The 14,249-nt window shown below is 35.0% G+C and overlaps 1 long non-coding RNA gene across 1 annotated transcript; it reads right to left on the reverse strand.

Moving 5' to 3' along the window:
- Window positions 1-8,982: 8,982 nt before the first annotated feature.
- Window positions 8,983-9,761, reverse strand: LOC134254645 (uncharacterized). The gene is made up of 3 exons (XR_009989345.1): window positions 9,728-9,761; window positions 9,296-9,487; window positions 8,983-9,057 (listed from the first exon to the last, which is right to left on the reverse strand). It is a non-coding gene; the product is annotated as an uncharacterized LOC134254645 (long non-coding RNA).
- Window positions 9,762-14,249: the final 4,488 nt, after the last annotated feature.

A 14,249-nucleotide genomic window follows, 5' to 3' on the forward strand; every position in this document is an offset into this window, starting at 1 on the left:
ATTAGATATCATAACTAACAAGGTGTACCACTGTAAACATCCGAACAGATGGGATTAAATATATGAAACTTGTAGCTGTACTTTATTTCCCAATCACTATTTCAGTAGTATTTCCTGTCGTTCTGGGTAATACATGTATGAGTATATCCCGCATTTTTGCTAAGTTTTGCCCAGACGCCAAGTGCGCATTCCTACAGAAATCATTTTTGGCAGTAGAACCAAGGAAGATAATGGGGAATACGCTGAATCACTAAGGAATAGCTTACAACAAGCATAGGAGATAGTTAGACAGCACTTAAATAGTTCTAAAGAGAGACAGACATATAATCTGATTTTTTTTCTCGATTGTTGTCGCCCGCTTGGCGCTGTTGTTAAGGCGTCTGCTCTATAGATTCGCAACAAGCACACGATATAGCTCGACAACACTTAAATAACTCTAAAGAGAGACAAAGACACTTCGCTACACTGAAAATTTTTCTCAGTTATTGTCCCTACTTAGCGCAGTGGATAAAGCGTCTGCTCTAAAGTCGCGAAGTAAGGAGTTGATCCTTACGTCGCGGGTACGAGTCCCACTCTGGAGACTAGTCCTTCGGATGAGACCGTATAAACCGAGGTCCCGTGTTGCAGTAGGAGCTGACACTCGAGATCCCTTCCGACTCAATGGCCCCGAGTGCCGAGTATAGGACAAAACTTCTCCACTGACAAGTGGGGTCGTCTCAATATGAGTGGAAAATTCTCGAGAGGGACGTTCAACAATATAAATCCATCAATCATTACAAGACTTCAGTCAAAGTATGGGTTTTAAGTGAATGTGACACAGGAAAACTACGTAACTGTTACTCGGGACTTTACATTATTGTGGAGAAAATCTAAGACCTTACAGATTAAAGTCTCTTGATAAACGTACCCAGAAAGCTAAACATTACGACAAGCTTAAACCCTATCATAAGTAGATAAACTGATGTTATCTCCTGAATCATCCTTTAGACATATTCAATTTAGAAAAATTATTTTAAAAAGAATGTAAGAAAATATATATTTTTTTAAATGAAGATTTAAGAACTGGACAACAAAAGCGATGTGGTCTGCAGTCGTCATCTTTATTTAGCTAAGAGAATGCTGGGGAAGGATGGAACTTATTATACTGTCATTACTTTTGTACTTAAGATGCTTGATGAACTGATGTTGAAATATATGTTTAATATATATGTTATGCAGAAGGATTAAGTTAACCTATCCACTACCAAAGAAATCTTGAAGAGAGGCAGATTTTATCGGCGTCCTCTCTGCGACAAACTGGAGGGGGAAGCGGTATGTGATTAGTCACATATAAAGTTCCACATACCCCTTTATTCAATCCCTTACTATTGCTCCCTATGCCACTTTCAGACTGACAAGGAGATCAAGCTAAAAGAGCAGGTTAAGAACTATAGAAGACACCAGGAACCTGAAGACAGTCTTGTACGCCTAGAAAGACATCCAAGAGGTGATGAGACTTATTGGCAGCGTAACAAAGATATGATTATATTCCACAGGAGAACCAGCATTTTGAAGAATCCAGATAAAAATTGGTTAGACAGACTGCTACTGCCCCTACTCCTCAACCACTGAGTCATCAGAGTCTCAGGGTTGTTAATGTTCCTCCAGTACTGCCTTCCATGGTAACTAGTGTTAAATGTATGCAGAAAACCAAGCTAACAACACTACTTTCCGACGACTCTAACCTACTCCTACCTTTCCTGATTTGTTGAAATTGGATGACATCGACGCAAAACTTTTTCTCCTTTTTTGGGGGGTCTTTTTAACAGCAGACGGTTGCTACACCATACACCAGGAGAAAGTTTTGCCATTTGCCCCATTTTGGAAAAAGTTGAAAATTTTGAAATACTACAAACAAAATAAATAATCTGACTTTGACTTATGATATTTAATGTGAAGCACCACTTAACAGTGCTTTAGAAGTACAAGTACGTGAGAGACAATGACCAAGAATGTCTATAGATAAACAAGGCATGATTGTTTGTGAATTTTTTAACGTCCCTCTCGTGAATTTTTCATTTATATGGAGACGCCACTACTTGCTAGTGGAGAGCTTCAACTTTTGTCCTAAACTCTACATGGGCCATTGAGCAGGGAGGAATCTTTTTGTGCCAGCAACTACTGTGACACAGGATTAGTTCATACAAGTAAGTGAGTCTCATATAAACAAGGCATGATTTTTTGGACCGTCTCCTCTCGAATTATTCTCACAGTGGAATTCAATCCTGCAACGTAAGGCCAGCAACTACTACTCCTTACCATGGTCTCATGTTTACATACAAAACTGTAGCATGAGTCCATTGACGTACAATACTCACAAACACACATGATCTCATATTTACCACAATTTAGCATGAGTCCATTGATGTATAATATTCACAAACACACATGATCTCATGTTAACTAACACTGTAGCATGAGACCATTGACATCACATAGTTAAGAACTATTAATTGTTACAATGAATTTAAATAAAGGTTATTTTTTTTGTACTTTAAAATTCAACAGTATTGTTTTGCTTCATCATTTTAATGTTATTTATTTCAGAGGGACAAACAGCCATTATTTCCACTGTTGAGTAGGCATTGGAGAAAGATTTAAGCCGGATAGATGTGGTGGAGATGAGGGCCATTCTAACCCACGTTTCCGAGCCAAAGGATACCACCCCCTGTAGGTGTAAAAATCTGTACAAATTTGTTATGTAGGTTAATATGTATGTTAAAAGTCTAGGACTTTATAGAATAAAATGAGATATATTCAATTCCCTACTACTGCTCCCTATGCCACTTTCAGACCGACGAAAAGGTCAAGCTGAGAGAGCAGGCGAAGAACTGTAGAAGACACCAGGAACCTAGTTATCTTTTGATAATATGTTACGGGATTACAGTGCAAAAATTCCCCAAAATCTCTACAACCTACATGTAGGAGATGCTGTATGGGTCTCCACAAAATGTTATCTCTTAAGATACATTGTATTACGAAGAAGAAATGATGTTCTTTACAGAATAGGGAAACATGCAAAGCATAGGTGGGGGTTTTATCCACTACAATAGATTAAAGCCATATCTTGAATCAAATAAACCCACGTGGTTCAAATCTCATGCATAGACTCCCTCCATCAAAATGTAAACGGGATATTTGTAAAATTATACAAATATATAATTCCATAAAGTTAAATATTTTTATTATTTCATTTATCAGATTCAACGATTCAAATGCCTCCTGTGTGACGGGAAAGAGTTCTCCCAGCTCGTACATGCGGAAAGGCACATGAAAAGTTGCCACTCCGGCTTTGTGTTCTAATGCAGTATTTGTGAGATGCTTCTCAACCGCAGGGACATTAAACATACTTGTCCAAACTACACTCTACACATTATTAAAAGATCTACTGGAACGTACACAGCTGTCTTGTTCCAGCACCTCCACTTCGTCTTCCTCATCGTCATCATCTTCATCCGGGTCATCTCAGCCCGAGAAAGCCATTTCGCTGGATGATCCGGATACGTATACCATCCCTGAGGTTAAGGACTCGCTGACATACCATCCGACGGACACACTTAGAACAATCTTACAAGGGATCCAAGCGGCCCAACAAGAACGACTTATCCTGAACGTTGGAGGTAAGAAGTTCGAAACAAGCCACCTCACGTTTCAGAGTGACCCAGACTTCCTCTTGGCTGCCCTTATTTCTAAAGACTCCCCAGTTAAGCCTTGTAGCAAGGATCAGGTCCCGGTGTTCTTTAACGACAGGAATCCTAGATTCTTTGAGTTTATCCTGGACTTCCTTCGTGATCCCTCCCAAGTGGAGCATATCTTACCATCTGACAAGGCCTTATTGAAACAAATCTATGTGGAGGCAAGCTATTACCGATTGGAGGGTATGTGCACTGAGATTAAGAAAAAGAACCAACTTTTGATGAACAGGGCATCACTGTGGGATAACTAGTGGACTGTGTAAGTGAAATAGGAGTATATGTATTTTAGACAATTATACAACATGGCTAGAATTGACTGTGATAATTGTGGATCTGACTGTGATTTATATTTATTGAGAAATTGTTGTTAATATTATTCATATGTTGTTAATTTATTTTGTTATTTAATGTATCTTTGTTGACTGCTGAATGTTATGTATGTATATATTCGTATTATCAATTTAATGCCAAATGAATAATTGACTCACATTTATTCGTTGTAAGTCGTTTTTGTTCCAAAGACTAAGGGAAACATAAAAACTTGCAACTACCTTTAAATATACGGTATTCCCTGAACTGAAGTATAAAACCATTCGAGGACGAATGTTCTTCACATGGGAGGGTGCCGTGTTACGGTTCCGTAATCATTCCCGTAACTATGGGTAACATTTTCTGTGGAAATATAAAGTACAAGTGAAAGAAAAACTCCCTGCAAGATACTGGACTATAAAACCACAAGTTATCTTTCATTAATTGTATGCTTAATTCCATTAACGATAGTATATTTACCAAGTGTAAAATTGGGACGAGGTCGGTAATTAGTGACGCCCGAAATTTCTCGATATCTTGCATTCCCACGTCACGCTTGAACTGTCTATAATTGTTTTGTTTATGCTTACAAAGTCCATCAGTGATAAGTATTATGAATGTTTCCCTCAGTAATTATCCGCGCCCTAGAGTGCGTGTTTCTTTTCGTCAGATCGATCGGCATGGCAGCATAACGTGTCTTTTTCGCTTTAACAAAGATGGTGGGTTTACTCTGTCGTGACGTCATGACAATCGAGCCTGAGGTCAATATAAACCACAGCCGATAGACTGTTAGACAATAGACCTTTTTCATAAACATTCTATCCGGTCCGGTTTTAACCTTTAGTTTTTACAAAGTCACGTGATACCCGACAACAGCGTCTTGAGATACAATGGCGACTACACCGTTTTCAGCGTATAAAGTTGACGAGTTACAGATGTTCTTTGAAAAGAAAGAGGATTTCTGTTTCAAAATTGAAACGTATGGATTTATTGAGGCTATGTGATGCAGTTGTAAAGCTCGATTTGCCAGATGACCCCGATATGTGCTCCGATCAGCCTCTGTCTGTGCATGATATTTTTAGTGAATTCTCAGTAGAAGATCCCTTCCGGATCCAGGGGCTGTCGAATGATCTAACAAAGCTACCAACATTTTCGCTCTATGATGTATTTAATTATTTATTATATAAAACGACAAACTATGACCAAAGTAAATTAAAAGCTTACAAGTCTTGTGAGGATTACAGACTTTTTTCGATGGCTATGTTGAGCAGTTGGAAATGAAAGAACTTGATGATCAAGACCTTCACCTTATCAAGTCTTGTGTTAAGCCAACGCAGAAGGATAAGACTTATCTAAATAAGACTGCATACGATGTTTGGGTCATCAAGGCAAAAAACAGAAATGTAAAATGTGGGCACTGCACATGCATTGGTGGGTATGTATATATCATGTATATAAAACATACGAACAGGTTAAATTAATAATTATTTAAAGCACAATTAATCAGTTTAATTAATCTCTTTTTGGTTGCATAATGTTTGTTGAGTAATGAAACTTAAGTGACTCCAGGCATACAATATGGCATACAATATAGGTACTTAAACCAAGTCCTATATAATATATTCAAAGTAGTCACATGTGTATTACATGTGATGTATGTAAACAATTATGATACAGTGTTATGGCTGAGAAAAATATAGTCCAACAGAATGTGTGTAAGCTAAATTTCACACACTTTTTCTCCTCAGAGCTGATGGTGGATGCCGTCACATGAGCGACTTTATATGAAATTGAAGCCTTCGAAGTCAAGTCAGTCACGGATGGGGGCAATTTATGGGCTTAAAGACCACGACAACATGATTGCCCAGTTCCCGTCAAGCAACTAAAGATAATGAAAGCAAGCTTCATGTATAACAATAAATTATCAAATTTTGTATAAATCCTTGTATAATTTTAACGTCATCATATAAATTAATTCTGCAGCGGTTGATTATTTTAATAAGCTTCATAAATAGATAGTCTACATTTAATTCCCCCCCCCCCCCCAACACAGAATAATTACTTCTCTGTACAAATTTAACTACAGGTATACAGGTGTGGAATATAACCAATCTGATGCACACAATTTTGACCCTCGCAGTGTGGATCAATGGCAGAATTACTCAGAAATGGAAATCACTGAAATAGCAAGAAGTCTTTGAGAGATATTTTCTCTTAATTGTATAGTTTTTGCTTAGAGTGTTTTGTATTTTTCAAACTGAATGAAATTAATGAAAATTCAAGGAATTTTCTATTCTTGAATGAAAATGAATCATTCATTCATGTTGTACAATATAAGGTATTTTGTAAGATGCATACTATAAAGGATAAAAAAGTTAAAATATTTTTGTCAGTGTGACTTTTGATGGCAAGTGAGGCATCAATTAAGAAAAAAACTGTTATTTCAGTTTCATTAAAAAAATATATATTAATGTGTTCTCTTTAAAACTTTTAATGAACAATTTATTTTTGTTTCCCAATTTCAGATATCCCTCAATATACAAGCCCTAGATATTCTTGAGGTACAAAAGCCAGTAGAGAGTGTTACAGGTGACTGTGATCAAACGTGTCAAAAATGTACTGTTTTTACCATCTCAAACATGTTAAAAAATGTTAAATCTACTGCTGCAAATGACCCTGTGAAGTTATGTTACCTTTCTAATGATAATATTGCACACATTGAGTCATGCACAGCTGAACAGTCTGACAGCAAGACTTGGCATGAGCTCAGGAAAGGCAGATTGACTGCATCTAATTTTTGTAAAGTTTGTAAAGCAGTTGATGCCAACAAACGTCAACCTTCATTTCTTAAGACTATTTTAGGTGAATATGGTGAAGTCACTGCTCCATCTTTACTGTGGGGTAAAAAGAAAGAGGTAGCAGCCCTTCAGCTTTATATGAAAGTATGTTGTTAATCACATCTTCATCCCCGTTTGTCACATAAAGGTTTAAGAATACATCCTACCATGAATTTCATTGGTTATTCTATTGATGGTCTTTTCACATGTAAATGCCATGATTGTACTATTCTTGAGGTAAAATGCCCATTTAGCTTAAGGGATGAAGATCCAAAAGAAGTGTGTCTCAGAAAAGGTTGTGTCATCAATAAAAAAGGTGAAATCATTGTAACTGAAAACTCTGAATACTATCATCAAATTCAAGGTCAAATGGGTATATATGGCATTCATCAATCTAATCTCATTCTTTACACAAAAAGGGAATCGGTGTTGCTCAGGCTGAGTTTGATCCTTACTTTTTTGATACAATGCTCAACAAACTTGAAACATTTTTTAAACAGCATATAATGAAGTCTTTTATGCAAGAGTAACTGCTGGTATGTACTTGATGTATACATGCAAGTTGGTGCAAATTGATACTTGAGATAGAAATATTTTTTAAAAACATTCATGGCTCAGTATATATATATATATTTATATTTTGAACATTGTATACGTTGAAATCAATAAATACTGAAATATCAACACCAAGATTATCATTATGTTATTTATTATGAGGAAGTCAGATATTAATGAATATATCATACATGTCATATATCAATGTATAGTGCCCAGCTACCTATAGCCCTTTACACACAGAAAGCTGTTTTGATAATTGTGACATATTAAGCTATTTCTATCATTCATATTTCACTCTGATTTATATTCAATATGTGTGGTCATGCAATGGGTTTTGATATAATTATTTGTCTTGTAAAAAATCAATTCTTTTTCATTCAACATCAAATGTGCTTTCAATACATGATTATAAAGTGTCTTGAGATATAGTTGCTATAAGGTAAAAAAAAAATTGAAAAATGTGAAATAAAAGTTTTATCAGTTGTGCTTACATTTGTGAAAAGCTAGTGCATAGATTCTTGAGTTAAAATGTTTAACACTTCTTTTTGTGGAAAGGGCTGCAGATTTACATATATACTCACTTTACAAGTTGAGTGTCAAGGTTGCATAACATTGCACACACTCTTACAATTTGATTGTAAACAGGCTTCATATGGAGTACAATAACACCCTGCAAAATTGTATTGTTTTTTAAACGTCCAATCGCTCTCTCTACATGGATTCTAGCTCGTGCAATCCTCCTAGTTTTAGTGGTTGCATTGCTGCCTAACTGCTTTCCAAAAGAAAATGGAGGAATGTTTAACGTGGCACCCTTCATTGCCAATTCACCTCTAATGAGAAACCCACGATCAGCCATCATGTCATGGCCAAATTCACTATTATCCAAAAAACCAGAATCTTGAACTATTTTCTTGTCAGATATACTACCAGTATATAAATCAGAGACAAAACAGAAAGAACCTGTGGGAGTTATAGCTACAAGACACTTAAAGGTATTATGATGTTTGTAATTTGAGTTTGTAATTCTTTGAGCAGATGGAAGACTAGGTTTTTGTACAAAAGATTCTGTGCAGTCTATTATACATCTTGTCTTTTTAAAATAATGAAAGCATTTCGGTAAATTCTCCATGATTTGTTCTTTGGAAGGCCACGTAATTAGAAAACCGAGGTCAATATTCATTAGACACAACCAGGTAGTGAATATTCGACACACAGAACTTTCAGAAATGGCAAACATATCACCCAGGGACTTGGTGTCGAATCCTCTAGAACGTAATCGTAACAGGGTAAGACTGAACTCTTCCTTCAGTGACAATAAGCGCTTGGGTCCTCTTCTAGGAGTCTGTAAATATGGGAGATTCTGTTATTTAGAAATCAATAACATAACAATGTAGAAACTACTGATTACAAGCTGGTTAAAGCTTTAAAATTTATAAGTAATAAAGAAATAATGTTGAAGAACTTTTTTTTTTATCAAAGTAAAGTTAATACTAAACTGACATAGATCACAAATAAGCAGACAGTTAATTACCTTGTTTCAGTACTGTTCCAGTATACCATTGAGGATGCCTTTAACTTCAACACATTGAAAATGATTGTAAACACAGCCAGTGATAGTCCTGTGGATTAAAGCATAATTGTACATTAATTAACAAATTAAAGCATATACTGAGTTTGAATGTACTTAGGGCAGAACTGATTGTTTTAGATATATATGATTACAGTTATTATACACATTAGTCACAGGACAGTTTCAAGGTAATTGTGGAATAAATTACATTCAAAATTAATTCAGAAGTAACTTTGTATCAAATATTATTGATACAAATTCAATATATAAGAAAACTATTCATCAACCTGTATAAAATTTACAGGACTTGTCATCTTTGAATATGTCATCTAGATCTGTCAATAGTCTTCTCTTTGTGTACCCTCTATCAAGGAAGCTGTTATCTTCAATGCCAGACATCCCCTTCATGTCAAGGTTGGTTTGAGTTGTAACTGACACACCAGCCATGTGCACAGGTCTAGCATACAAGTGGCCATCCACTAAAATTAAATAAACACCATGAGCTTTAAATATCTATTTTTTTCTCAATACTTATAATTAGACATTTAAAAAATAACTGAGTATTATTTACAGGACTCATATACAAAAGCTTTCAGTATCATGTACATATAGATTTAATAGTCATGTTTTTAAGTTTACAGTGATTGTAATTCAATGTATTGATTATTTCAAGAAATCATTCTGCAGCTATTTTTATTGTGAATATTGTTTATTCATACCCTGTGTGTGTTGAATTGACACATCTTTACTGCCAATGGTATACTCCCCTTCCACTGTGACAAATATCGTGGCTCTGGACAGTCTGGTACACACTCAGAGACCTTACTTGGACCAACATTCTCTTTATTTTCTTTTATCAACTGTTTCGTTGCCAGAGGTTTTCTTGCCTTAATAATAATTCTACGTGAGTCTGCACTCACTGGATAAGGGTGCAAATCAGTAGGGCGACCGTCAACAAAATGTTTACTGCACACATATGCATGTTTATTGACGTTCTCCACAGTAAAGAATTTTCGTCCACGCGCTTTCACCCATATTTTGGTGTCATCCAACCTAGTTTCTGGTTTTGGAATAGGAAAAAAATTTGACCCCTTTCTTATATTCTCGGTCCCTGTACCTATTGTCACTGTTGAAAGTGCCCCACGAGCAACGTTTTACCATTATCGCTGATAATGTTTTTGTAATATTCCGCCACTGAATGTCGGGTATCACGTGACTCTGCCGCTTGCGCGCTTGAAAAATTGCTTATATCAATGGAAATATGAAAGACGACTACTCGACTGCTTATCATCGTATCGGCAAGATGTCTTGGCGCGATAGTCGTTGGGTAATTACGATTACATAATTAATAATTCCCTAAATCTCTCCCATTTGAGAATATTTTCTAGGAGAGAAATAATATTTCTACGGGAGAAAGAAATAGGGATAATCATTCAAAGAGATTGTGAAAATTAAATAGAACACGCAATAATAATTTTTTTTATACATTTTAATCCTGACTCATAGTTCTTTTGTCCAATATGCAGAATTGGGAGACCCACAAGTTGTCTCAAGGGAGAAAACCCCTGAACGGCAAAATTTACAACATTGTAGCATGCGATGATTTATAACACCCTCAAACACACATGATCTCATGTTAACAACACTGTAGCATGAGACCATTGACATAACATACATGTAGCATTGGCATTTTCTCTTCACCTTTCTCTTCTTTCTCTTTATTTTAATATATTTTGAGCTATATTATTGCTTATTATACTTACATCATGGATAAGATATTGGATGTGCACATTTAACTATAAATTTGTCAGCACATTAAAATATTGAGAAAAGCTTAGTTTTCATCCCAAATGTACATAAAGGCCTAAAAGGTATAAATAAGTTTTAACAATAAAAGGCAGTATGTAGAAAATTTAAATAACTTAAGTAAATTATTTAAAAATTATTTAAATTGTACCATTTTATTTATCAAAACAAATAACCATGACCATTAATCGACATTTATTTATAAATCATTAGCACAACTTAACTAATATATATTCACAAACTCACTGTGTTACCAATTTCTTTACATTTCATTTCCATGTCCATTTATGATAAACAATCGCCTCGATTTTCTTTTAGACATCGGGTTCGATGCCACCTGACTTTCTAGAACTTTCAACAAATAGCGAGATCGGACATAATACGGAAAGGATTTGCACATTTTGTATGCTAGAAAGACCGTAAAGCACGTGTTTACAACGAAAACCAGAAGGAGAAAGCGAAAACGGTAAGTGTTTTTAGACTCTCAAAATGTGAAGGCACCCATCTAACTATGAAATTTTAAATATTTAATGCTTCTTGTTGCTATTTATAATAAGAAGCAGATGAAAAACGCAAGACAATATCTGTATTTTAACGAACCAGAAGTCTCTGTCGAGACTGAAGCTCTACTGGTTTGTACTTATAGCAAAGGAAGAGAAAAGTACTTAAGCAGTTGGAAATTGAAACTTTTCAACAGATAAATAGAATAATTATCCTTGATTAAGTCTCTTTATGTTCTTAGTGCAGTCTACTTGCATGCAACATTTATATTATAATCAGACTAAAACTGTATTTGGAGTAGCATTTTGAAAGAATTTCACAGAAATTTCTATTATTAGTAACCACGGCAACACCGTTCATCGAAATCAAAAACCGCTACACAGAATTATGTATCTTACTGTAGTCTACTTGTGTGCCAAGTTATTGAAATCAGACTAAAACTGTAGAAGGAGTAGCATTTTGAAAGAATTTCACAGAAATTTCTATTTTTAGTAACCACGGCAACACCGTTCATCGAAATCAAAAACCGATATATAGAATTGTGTATCTTAGTGTAGTCTACTTGTGTGCCAAGTTATATTGAAATCAGACTAAAACTGTAGGAGGAGTAGCATTTTGAAAGAATTTCACAGAAATTTCTATTTTTAGTAACCACGGCAACACCGTTCATCGAAATCAAAAAGCAATATACAGAATTATGTATCTTAGTGTAGTCTACTTGTGTGCCAAGATATATTGAAATCAGACTAAAACTGTAGAAGGAGTAGCATTTTAAAAGAATTTCACAGAAATTTCTATTTTTAGTAACCACGGCAACACCGTTCATCGAAATCAAAAACTGATTTACAGAATTATGTATCTTATTGTAGTCTACTTGTGTGCCAAGTTATATTGAAATCAGACTAAAACTGTAGAAGGAGTAGCATTTTGAAAGAATTTCACAGAAATTTCTATTTTTAGTAACCACGGCAACACCGTTCATCGAAATCAAAAACCGATATACAGAATTGTGTATCTTAGTGTAGTCTACTTGTGTGCCAAGTTATATTGTAATCAGACTAAAACTGTAGAAGGAGTAGCATTTTGAAAGAATTTCACAGAAATTTCTATTTTTAGTAACCACGGCAACACCGTTCATCGAAATCAAAAACTGATAAACAGAATTATGTATCTTAGTGTAGTCTACTTGTGTGCCAAGTTATATTGAAATCAGACTAAAACTGTAGGAGGAGTAGCATTTTGAAAGAATTTCACAGAAATTTCTATTTTTAGTAACCACGGCAACACCGTTCATCGAAATCAAAAACCGATACACAGAATTATGTATCTTAGTGTAGTCTACTTGTGTGCCCAGTTATATTGAAATCAGACCAAAACTGTAGGAGGAGTAGCATTTTGAAAACTTGTTTACAGACAGACAGACAGACAGAAAGACAGACGGACGGACGACGGACGCATTACTATCGCATAAGCTCTTCTGGTCTCTGACCAGTAGAGCTAAAAATTAAGTAAACTGTTCATGGCTTCGTTTTCGTGCAGAAGTGGCGGCTCCAATAGCACTCATTTCAGCCTTTTTTTAATTTCCAAAATATATCTAATATACCTGAAAATGTTTTTTATGCTATTAAAACTGTAATAGTATAGAGTGGGTTTAATAAATTTTACATGGTCTTGCAAAAATGACAACAGAGAAAATTCGAAATCATGTTATACCGCATATGACAGTCATATGTTCAATTCACGAAACCGTCAGACGATGTGTAAATTAAATGACGCATGATGAATGGTAGGTGTTTTAACGATTGTAATAGCATATATTCCCAATTTTCTACAGATCAAGAATATGTCAAGGCATGTATACAACAATCTCAATCTGTATCAAATAATTGAAAGCAGGAGAATAGGATACTCGTATCATCAGTATTACTACATGTATGTTAAAATTTTTTCGGATGGTCGGTTAGCAAGTGACAGTGGTTCGGTCTATGGCAGAAAATTGCTTACCCTTTTGAAAAAAAAACTACTAAGGAAGTATATGAGGACAGCACCTACATGGAAGTAAGGGAAATATTTGAAAACAAAATCGAAGACTATCTCCATGAAACAAGTGACTATATAGAAACCTTCATTGAGGTGTTAGCAGAAGATATCTTTTTTAGAAAGAAACTAAAATAAATTGGTTTCACTGACATTCCAGAGATTATTTATGAAATAAATCGAGTCGTACTTGAAAACGAAGGAATAAAAATGACTGTTTTAGATGACTATGATGCTATTGTTAACTAATCCTCAGTAAAAAATATGCCACAGAGAAGCTTTAGACCTTTTTGAAAAAATGAAGCTAGACAGTATTCCTCTATGTAAAATAGATCAATTTTTTCAAGAATGAAACTATTAATTCAGATGCATTGATCAGGAAATTGAGAAGAACAAATGAGAATTTAAAAAAGAAGGGAAAATTCAAAACAGAATTTAAAGCATTACAGTTTGAAATTCCAGTAGGTACCACAAATGCAAGTAATGTTAAGAAGTCAATAGTAGAATCATTTTAAACAGAGGCTGCAAATATGGGGTACCTGTAAAGTGCGAAACGAAATAGAAACGAAACGAAACGAACTGAAACGAAACAAAATCTGCCGAAACGAAACGAAATCTAACGAAACGAAACCTACCGAAACGAAACGAAATCAAGACGAAACGAAACGAAATCAAAACGAAACCAGCCGAAACGAAACGAAACAAAACTTTCAAAATGTTTTTTTTTTCAAATCAAAGTATATACATGTACATATAGTTATATAATGTGTAACTGCATATGATCTATTTTCATTCAAAAGGAACCCTGCCGAAACGAAACGAAGAAGGATATGGATATAACGAGCATTATTCGATCTTAAATTTAAAGTCCATAAAACAAAACTATCAAAATGTTTT

Source organism: Saccostrea cucullata, unplaced genomic scaffold (genome assembly GCF_032062105.1).
Source record: "Saccostrea cucullata isolate Sc308-1 unplaced genomic scaffold, CSIRO_AGI_Scuc_v1 ctg4207, whole genome shotgun sequence".
NCBI classification, from domain to species: Eukaryota; Metazoa; Mollusca; class Bivalvia; order Ostreida; family Ostreidae; genus Saccostrea; species Saccostrea cuccullata.